The sequence below is a fragment of the Coptis chinensis genome, chromosome 9 (genome assembly GCF_015680905.1).
Source record: "Coptis chinensis isolate HL-2020 chromosome 9, ASM1568090v1, whole genome shotgun sequence".
NCBI lineage: Eukaryota > Viridiplantae > Streptophyta > Magnoliopsida > Ranunculales > Ranunculaceae > Coptis > Coptis chinensis.
In genome coordinates this window covers 76094516-76103817 of record NC_141464.1, presented here as the reverse complement: position 1 = coordinate 76103817, position 9302 = coordinate 76094516, and positions in this window count along the sequence as shown.

Genomic DNA, 9302 nt, shown 5'->3' with positions numbered 1-9302 from the left:
TAGATTGTTTGAGAGCTAATATTGCGTCCCTCCTACATTAGTTGGTATTAGAATTATTGTTATTGTTGCATGAACTTCTTGATTATTGTTGTTCTTCTTAATCAACTCTTGGTTAAAGGGTGATTAGCCACTATCTTTTCTCGGTTAAAGGAGATTGAAATATTTAGAGTGTTGAGAGGTAACTTCTTAGTCATATATCAGCTGGTATCATATTCAGTTACGAACTGGATATGTATGACCGTGAGCGAATAACCAAACTTTCTAAGCATGTAGCATCCCCGCCAGGTCACCGCCTTTACTTAGCAGCTAATTGACCAATCTTATGAGCTTCATACACCAGCAATGGAAGACGCGTTGAAAGTACAAAATTCTAAAACTTCAAACTTTGTTGATGTGGTTAAAAAAATTTCAACTTTATTTTTGAAGTTGAAGAAAGTTAAATTTTATTGATTGGGATTTACCACTCGTGTTTGATGAAGAGTTTGTTGAAGAGGAGTATGTTATTCTTGGGATTGGACAAACATTTGTCTTTATTCTTGACGTTGCAGAAAAAATAGGATTTTGTCGACTGGGATTTACCACTGGTTTATGATGTTTTATCCTGACGATGAAGAAATTTTTGTTTTGTGTTTTGTGGATACGAGTTTGTCTAACTTGGAGGAAAGATCTAGTTTTGTTGGTTTTGTGCATTTGTTTAACGGTTTCGACGATCCGTTCATCGAGGACTTTGAAGATTTATTCATAGAGAAGAATTGTTGTTTTCTTTTAAAGGGACATTTACTCATGCACATTCTGCCCACGAGTTACTTTCGTCAAGCTATGCAAGTTAGTCAATATAATGGCAAAGTTCGAGGACGACTTCAGTCTATTTTTATGTTCTTCGTCTGTGTTCGCTCTAGTAACATTCAAAGACAAATGTCTTCAATTCTAAGACAGAGAAAATGATGAGGAATAGGATGAGCGGGTGTCTATGATTTCTCACAATTGATAGGCTTTTATTGTTTCGTGTCATTTTATTTTATTAAGTTGTGGACTGTATGTATGATCTACACAAAAGGATAGTTTGCTTTATCCTTATTTGAGTTGTGTTTAGAGCATCTTTAGGAGAGATACTTTCCTAGCATCAAACACCAAATTGTTGAATTTGGTGTTTTTTCATCTTCAGGAGAGTCACACGTTGATGAAAACACCAAACCAAATACCAAATCGATCAGCCAAAATTTGGTTCCAGTTTTGGTGCTGTATCAAATCTCTCACGCGGTTTTTCCAACACCGCATGGGCTTGGGCTGCTAAGTTGGCTTCTATGGCGCAGTTTTGCCAACATCGCCTGGGCTTGGGCTTCATTAGGTGCGGTTTTGCCAACACCGCGTGCGTTTTTTCTAAAAAATAGGAATTGTGCAATTGAAGAAATTAGGAATTGTGCAATTGTATGAAGAAATTATGAATTGTGCAATTGTATTTAAAAATGATAAAAATGATTCAGGAAATTGGGTATAGGTACACAGACGCAAATTTTTTAAGTTCAGAGGAAATAGCAAACTTTTTTTTTGTTTTTCCTCCATAAAAACTAAAATTTGAAATCTGTCTCAAATTTCAGACTGACTTTTACATTTTTGACCTCTTTTATTAGTCCCAACTAAAAAAGCCAACTACCAACAAAAAAAAACTACGTACTAAATTAGTTACCAAAAGAGTAGTAGGTTAATCAAAATAACTAAAATTCATCCGAAATCTACAAAATTCCAATTAAAAGTGAGATGAATTTTTGGAGAGACCAAAACAATGTGGAAAACATCAACTTCAAAAACGGAAAAAATGTATGTTGATTACAACTAATTTCAATACAGCTTTAACAATTTAAAATGCATCTCTGATAATTTTGAATATAATGTTTAAGTTTGATGTAATTCAAATTGTGAAATTGTGAAAGGACAAATGGTTTTTTTTTATAAGACAATTGTATTATTTGATTGCAGTACATCTTAGAGCAATACACACGCACCTTTGCCTGATGAGTGGCCTCGATTGACACACACACCTACAACATGCGCACATTAGATTTTTGTATTATTTATTTGTGGAAGAAATTGGCAGTTACAAATAAAATGGTAAAAAGGAGAAATAAGAAGTTTTAAAAATAGTTAATACACCCAAAAAGTGACGTGTTGCTAAAATTGGAGTAGAATCAAAAATAATATTGGTTTTCCCTAGACAAAAAACACATTAAAGAAAGTGTCTAGAGCCCAATTTCTAGAAAAATGATTATGATTATGTACCTAAAATGATCCAAAACCTATGATTATGATTATGTATACAAAACGATAAAAATTATCCAAAATCTATGATTATGATCCAATATCCAAAATGATCCAAAACCTATCATATTACATAAAATTTATTTAGCTCTCTTCTTACGCCCCTTACCACTCGATGCCTCTTCTCTATTTATTTGGATGTTCTGAACCTGCTCCTCTAAGTTCCTAACCTGAGAACCAAGATCTTCTATGTCTGCACGAAGGTTTACTACCTCAGCCTGAAGTTCTTCATATCCCTGATGTTGTTGTGTATACACCTGCTGAATATCCTCATACGCTTTTCGAGTCTTGTCATACGTACGTTGGGATTGTTGATATGTTTTATAATATGCCTCATCTCTTTCTTGGCTATAATGATACACGGCAGTCATCATCCCATCAAGCATACAAATATGGTTCTCATATCTTTCCCGAACCTCAGCCTAAAAATCTAAGAAAATACATTGTGAGTACATATTATATATATAATGAATAAGAAAAATAAAACAACTAAACTCATCGTGGTATATTGATAAATCTATGGCTTTAACTTATGGCAACGAGCACGATGCACCTCAGGAATGGAAATGTAAGTAGCCTCCCCATCAGGTCCACACACGGTAAACATTTGAGGATTACTGGCAGACATAGGAGCTGGATGATATGCATTTAGAGGTTGTGGGTTGTAAACAGGCTATGGCGGATGAGAAATACGTAACTCACGTCTCATCCCTTCTAGGCCCACAAACTCGAAGTTGCTAGCCCGACCAACAGGGGGCAACAATGGACCCATGGAGACACGATTCCACCATCTATAATACTGATCAGCAGTTTGCTCAACAACAAAAGAAGACGCATCTGGCCAAGGACCACAACTGGCATGAACTTTAGTTTTACTCCACAACTTAGCATCACTAACATCTAGTATGGGAGCACATGGAACTCTATAATGTCCAGTCATTTGTCTCCAACATCTGTCGCCATAGTACCAAACCTTACAGTCACGTGCGGCAAAAACAACTCTGTGACATGACAACACACAAGCATGCTGCACAAATGGATCATCAAAGGCAATAAACAAATGCCAAGGTCTCCACTCAATAGATGGCAATGATCTAATATCAATCTGAGCACGAGCCATACATATATTATTTCTAATCTGCACCCTGTTACGAGTCAAGTGAGGCCCTGACCAACTAGCAAATCTAGGGCGAGTATCAGCAATCATGTCTATGTTAAGACAACGAAAGTACTCATAAAACCAAATCTCTAAAAGTCCTGTGAATCCAGCAATCTGAGGATTTCTACTTACGAATGTCTGTGAATATTTATCTAACGCCGATATCAATGTGGCATATACTGAGCTACTAAGGTCATAATCTCTCATATTATGCAAATCAGAAACATAAGCATAATATCCAAGTCGTATCGTAGAATGACCATTTGGAAACAGAACATGCACAATAAAAAACATAAAAAAAGCCCTAACATACACATCAGCACCCTCACTACCAGGTAGAATAGTCAAAGCTAACTCCACTCGTGTATCAGGATCCAAGAGGGGTTCCATATATGCAGTCTTAATATGAGATAGCTTAATACTAGAAGAATAATAAGCATCCGCATCCAAGTGAGAAAAACTCATAAGCATACTACCCATATTCTCATAATTTGTATTAAAATTATCGGTTGGCCTATACCGATACTCAACCCAAAAATCATGGTGAAGTCTAGTGGTGTGAACCCTAACTTTGCACAAGAAAAATAAAATGTATGAGTTGTACTCCACCATCTTTCTACTAAAGCTATGACCACTGCCCAATCAGCCTTCTCATAATCTACATCAACCAAAAGACCCAAAGGTGTACACATAATATTATCTCTAATATGTACAAACTCATCCAAACTCTTAATAACCTTCCATCACTCTTTAACACCAAGTAAAACCGATCTAACTCGATAGTCAATAACTTGCTGATATTATGAAAAAAAAATAATGCATATAAGATAAATAATTAATTGGTCCAACTCAACTAATTAATGCATAATGTTCAAAATATTTAATCAAAACTTATTAATTACCTGAGAATTAGCCACAGCACTAGACACGTGTTTTGTATCACGTGTAGAAGACACAACTTGCATATCGAGTGCTTCACCGGGATTAAATTATCAATTGAAGTCGTTCATTTGATACTCAAGTACATAGGGATGTCTATCAGTCGGCGCGACATCCTCGGCTTCTTCTCCCCCACCGTCTTCTACTTCCTCGGGTTCTTGTACCTCTCCCCCATCGCCAATGTAGTTTGTGTACTGCCAACACACATCGTCATTATCGTCATTACCCTCGAAAGGTTCAAAAAGATCCATATAAAATTTCAAGAGTTTAGGTAGGTTTTTGTTTTTGTTTTTTTTACTAAGAAGAGGGTTTATAATTGAGAGAAAAGTTGAAAGTGATTAAACCGCGCGGTTTTGGTCATCTTTATATAGAAATAGCACACGGTGTTGAGAACACCATGCGGTTTTCCAAAACTGCGTGGGCTTGGGCCTGTCAGATGGGCTTTAGTGGCGCGGTTTTGGAAAAACCGTGTGGACTATATGGCACGGTTTATTCAAAATCGTGTCATTTGTTGTCGAAAATTTGATGTTGCTCCTAAAAATGGTTGGTGTTTTTTAGGTTTAGTGTTTGGGTTGGTTCAAAATTTTGGTGTTTTTTTGGTATCACTCCTAAAGATGCTCTTAGGGTTTAGGTCGCCTATATAAGGCTGAATTAGGGTTTGTAACAAGAAGTGGTTTATTCAATTTATTATTGTCGTTTCTTGGTTAAAAAATGATAGTTTATCATCGATTCTCAGTTAGAGATTGATTATTTAGATTGTTTGAGAGCTAAAGGTGTGTTCCTCCTTCCATCAACTCCATAATCCATATTTTCAGTACATTTTATTATAGAATTAAGCTCTTCTACAATTCCTTGCAAATATTAAATTTTTTGCAACTATTAAATTTTTTCATCCACCATCAAAATGAATCGAGATATGTAGGCAAACTCGAGTTGTGTGCGGTGCATATCTCACCATTTTCTCATAGTTTCTAAAAGGAAAAACGACTAAAAACGGTATCGAACTTTACAAGGTTTGACAATATGGGGACTAAATTTTTTTTTTTCAATCAAATTAGGAACCAAACTTTTTAATTTTTGCAATGTGGGGACATGTGTAACATGACATCTAAATTTCTCACACACTCTTTCACAATTCGAATTAATTTCTATGGTCATGAGGTTGTAGCATGGATATACTTTGATAAGAAAGTGTATGACAATGTATGTAACTTATGAATTATGAAATACCATGTGAGAAATTTAGACTGCATGTGTAACTAGTCCACATTGCAAAAATTAAAAAGTTTGGTCTCCAATTTGACCGAAAAAAAAAGTTTGGTCTCTATATTGTCAAAATTTATAGAGTTCGATACCTTTTTAATCGTTTTTCGGTTTCTAAAAGTTCAATATCGATTATGAAACTAGTTCAGAAACTAATAGATCCTTCAGACCAATTCCTTACTGATGTTTAAACTTTGGAATCCCCTCCTGTCTCTTGGTCCCATCCCCCCATAAAATAAAGATAAAAGAGAGAATTAACAATCGGTAGATGCTTATGTTGTGTGCTTGGATGTCCTTAGGCCGAGACACTTTTATTTCCTTTCTTTTTCTTTTTCTTTTTCTTATTGTTTCTTTTGAACTTCACCATCCAAGATGATGTATAACAGAAAATTTGATTACCTAATCAAACCAATAAGCTTATACAATAACTAAAAATGTTTCCAAGGAATAAAGAAAACGACCGGCTCATCTTTATCAAAAAAAAAAAAAAAAAAAAAGAGTGGTTCATCAGTTAGGGAATACAGGTGAAGGGCCATAAATGATTGAGGTTGGCCACCACCCAACGGTGGGTGCACTAGCCTTTCGGTGCAAGTAATACTTGGAATCTATATATTATATAAGAGACAAGATTTAAATTAGAGTTGCTTGTGGAAGAGGTTAATTTTTTTTTTTTTGCTGGAGTAAGGTTAATGATAGTGAACAACCACTGGCCTCTAGAGTAGACCGCCTCATACTCTCATAGTCTCATATAGTCATATCGTTCGAATGCGCCAATGAAGTATATATATATATATATATATATTGATGGTTATAATGAACTCCAATTTATAGGGTTTCTTTTTTTTGCTCCATTCAAAAATGAAATTCCTCAAAATGAATCGGACTAATTTTTATAACTGGATGTGTATATCCGATATCCGAACAGCCCCAAAAATCAGCTCAATTGAATATGTTTAACCTTTTGTGAAACCATGTATCTTAAATTAAAAAATCCATTGTCCATTTGATAAGATTCATAACCATTCAAATGATTTTTTAGGTTCTACATCTTCAAAACAAAACAAACAACTGAGGATGATTATTAGTGGAAAACATCTCCACCAAAAATCAGCTTCTAGTTCATTGAGTTAAGTGGTGAAGTTCATTTGGAGTTCGTTTTAGTGGAGTTCATATAACCGTCCCCATTGATAGGAAACCAATGAAGTATAAATTTAGGGGTTTCTTTTTTTGCCGTATTTCAAATTTTGCCTAATTCCTCCAAAAAATAATCGGATCGGATTCGGATATAACTCTAAAATCCGATCCGATATCCGATCTGAAAGTTTCAAAATCTAGCCGATCTGAAATTTCTGATATTATTTCCGATTTTTTTGTGAAACCATGTACTTATAATATAACAGAACTCCATTGTCCATTTGATAAGATCATGACCATTCATTTATATGTTAGATTTCTACACTAACAAAACAAAACAAACAACTGAACAAATCTTAAATAGCTAACTTCAATCAAGGATGCTTCCACTCCTCTCAAACACTTTTTGGGCCATGGTGTTGGGTTCTTAAATTAGCTTTTCATCTGAACTATTTCCTTTAATCTTTATTTTTTGGTTTCCTGTATGTAAAGTTTTGGTTTTTAAAACTTCAAATTCTTTAGTCAAATTTTCTTTTCCAAAAATAATGGAAAGGCAATAGATCTTCTGAAATTTACTACAAGGATTCATTTTTATTGAATTATTTCACATAATCAGGCAATTTGGACAAATATTTTGATTCCGAAAATAAATTGGAATGAATTTGGCTAGCATATTGAGTTCCAAAAATATTTGGAAAAATTTCCAAAAGAGGTCAATCCGATCCGATCCGAAATCACTCCTAACTATAATCAAGGATGCTTGGTCTACGGCTGTTAATTTTTTGGGCCTGTGTGTTGGGCCTATCAGTTATAAGAATATCTGGAACTATAAGGCTTCACCTTTCCTAGATGTTTTGGAAAGATGTACTGACAGTCCCAAACTCAGATTCTAGGTTCTAATTCAGCCATCCCGGAGTATAATGATGTGGCAATAGCCCTTCTCAGAACTACACGGATTCATTTTCATTGAACTTGGTTCACATAATCAGGCAGTGTGCTACAAGCCTATAAGCCAGCATCTTGGGTGAAAAGTTTTAGGAGTGCAAACGGCTTCGTGTGTATGGCGTCCAACACTCTAATCCATATTAGGCTTTGTTGGGTTTTGCTGTCCAGACTCCAGATAACAATGGATACCTAATTTCGGATGAGATTTAAGTCCAAGTCCGAGCCTTAAGTTTGAACTCCCTAGTTCCTAGTCCCTTCAAATTCTGACCTGGTTTTGAGTTGGCTAACCAGTTTTTAATCAGATCTAGCTATTAACCAAGTCCAAGCCCCATATACTAGGCAACTTCAGATTGAGCTCTCTAGGAGTCTAGGTCCCTTAGGTTAGGTCTTAGAGCATCTTTAGGAGAGAAATAAAAAAAATACCAAATTTTTTAACCAAACCAAACACCAAACCAAAAAAACACCCATCATCTTTAGGAGAAACATCAAATTTTCGACATCAAATGATGCGGTTTTGGATAAACCGCAGCATATAACCTACACGGATTTTTTCAAAACTGCACCACTGAAGCCCATCTTAAAAGCCCAAGCCCAAGCAGTTTTCCCAAAACCGCGGGATGTATCGTACATCAACTTTATTCTTTATTTTCTTTCTCAATTTCTCACGTGGTTTTGCGAAAACCGTGTGATTGAAACCCATTGAAAAAAGCCAGAAAAACGATTATACAACACCAAAATTTCCAAATTTTGGCCCCATTTGCGTGTTTTTTGTGTTTCAAAACCGCTCCGAAGATGAAAAAAACCAAAATTTAATGTTTGATCTTGAAATTTAACAATGAGAATTGATTGATACAACAATGCAAAGAATTGCTTCAACAATGCTTTCAACAAGCCAAATTTCCAAAATCCAAGGCTTCTTGTTTTGGTGTTTGGTTTGGTATCGGATATCTCCGTTTTTCTCGTTTTTTCAAAGTTTCTAAAATGTGGATATCTCACCGAAAATGAAAAAATACCAAATTGTTAGAAATTTAATGTTTGATGCTAGGAAAGTATCTCTCCTAAAAATGCTCTTACAACACTATTGCTTCACACTTTCACCAACTCTTTGATAAAAGCCTGAGCTTAAAAGGTCCAAAATCCAAGCTTTCCTCCTTGGTGTACTGTAGGCGTGATCTTCTTGTTCTAAACTCTAAAGAAGGTACACATAGCAGAATTGGTTTTCGGCTCCCTCTCTCTTGCTGAAACCCAGAGAAATGCCGAAGCAAATTCAAGAGATAAGGATTTCCTTCTCACTGGAAGAAGGAAGGATGCTTCTTCTGTTAATATAAAAAAGAGCAAGGATGTCGTCAAGTTTAAGGTTCGTTTCTCAAATATTAGTCTACATATAAGAACCATTACTTACGTTGTAATTCAATTTCTCAAGTCCCCATACTCCCAACATAAACCTTCAATAATTTGATTTTCCAATATAATGTCTCTGTCACATCAGAAAGCCACCACCACATGTACTCTGCCAGTGCCAATAGTCGATTATAGTCTACAATCA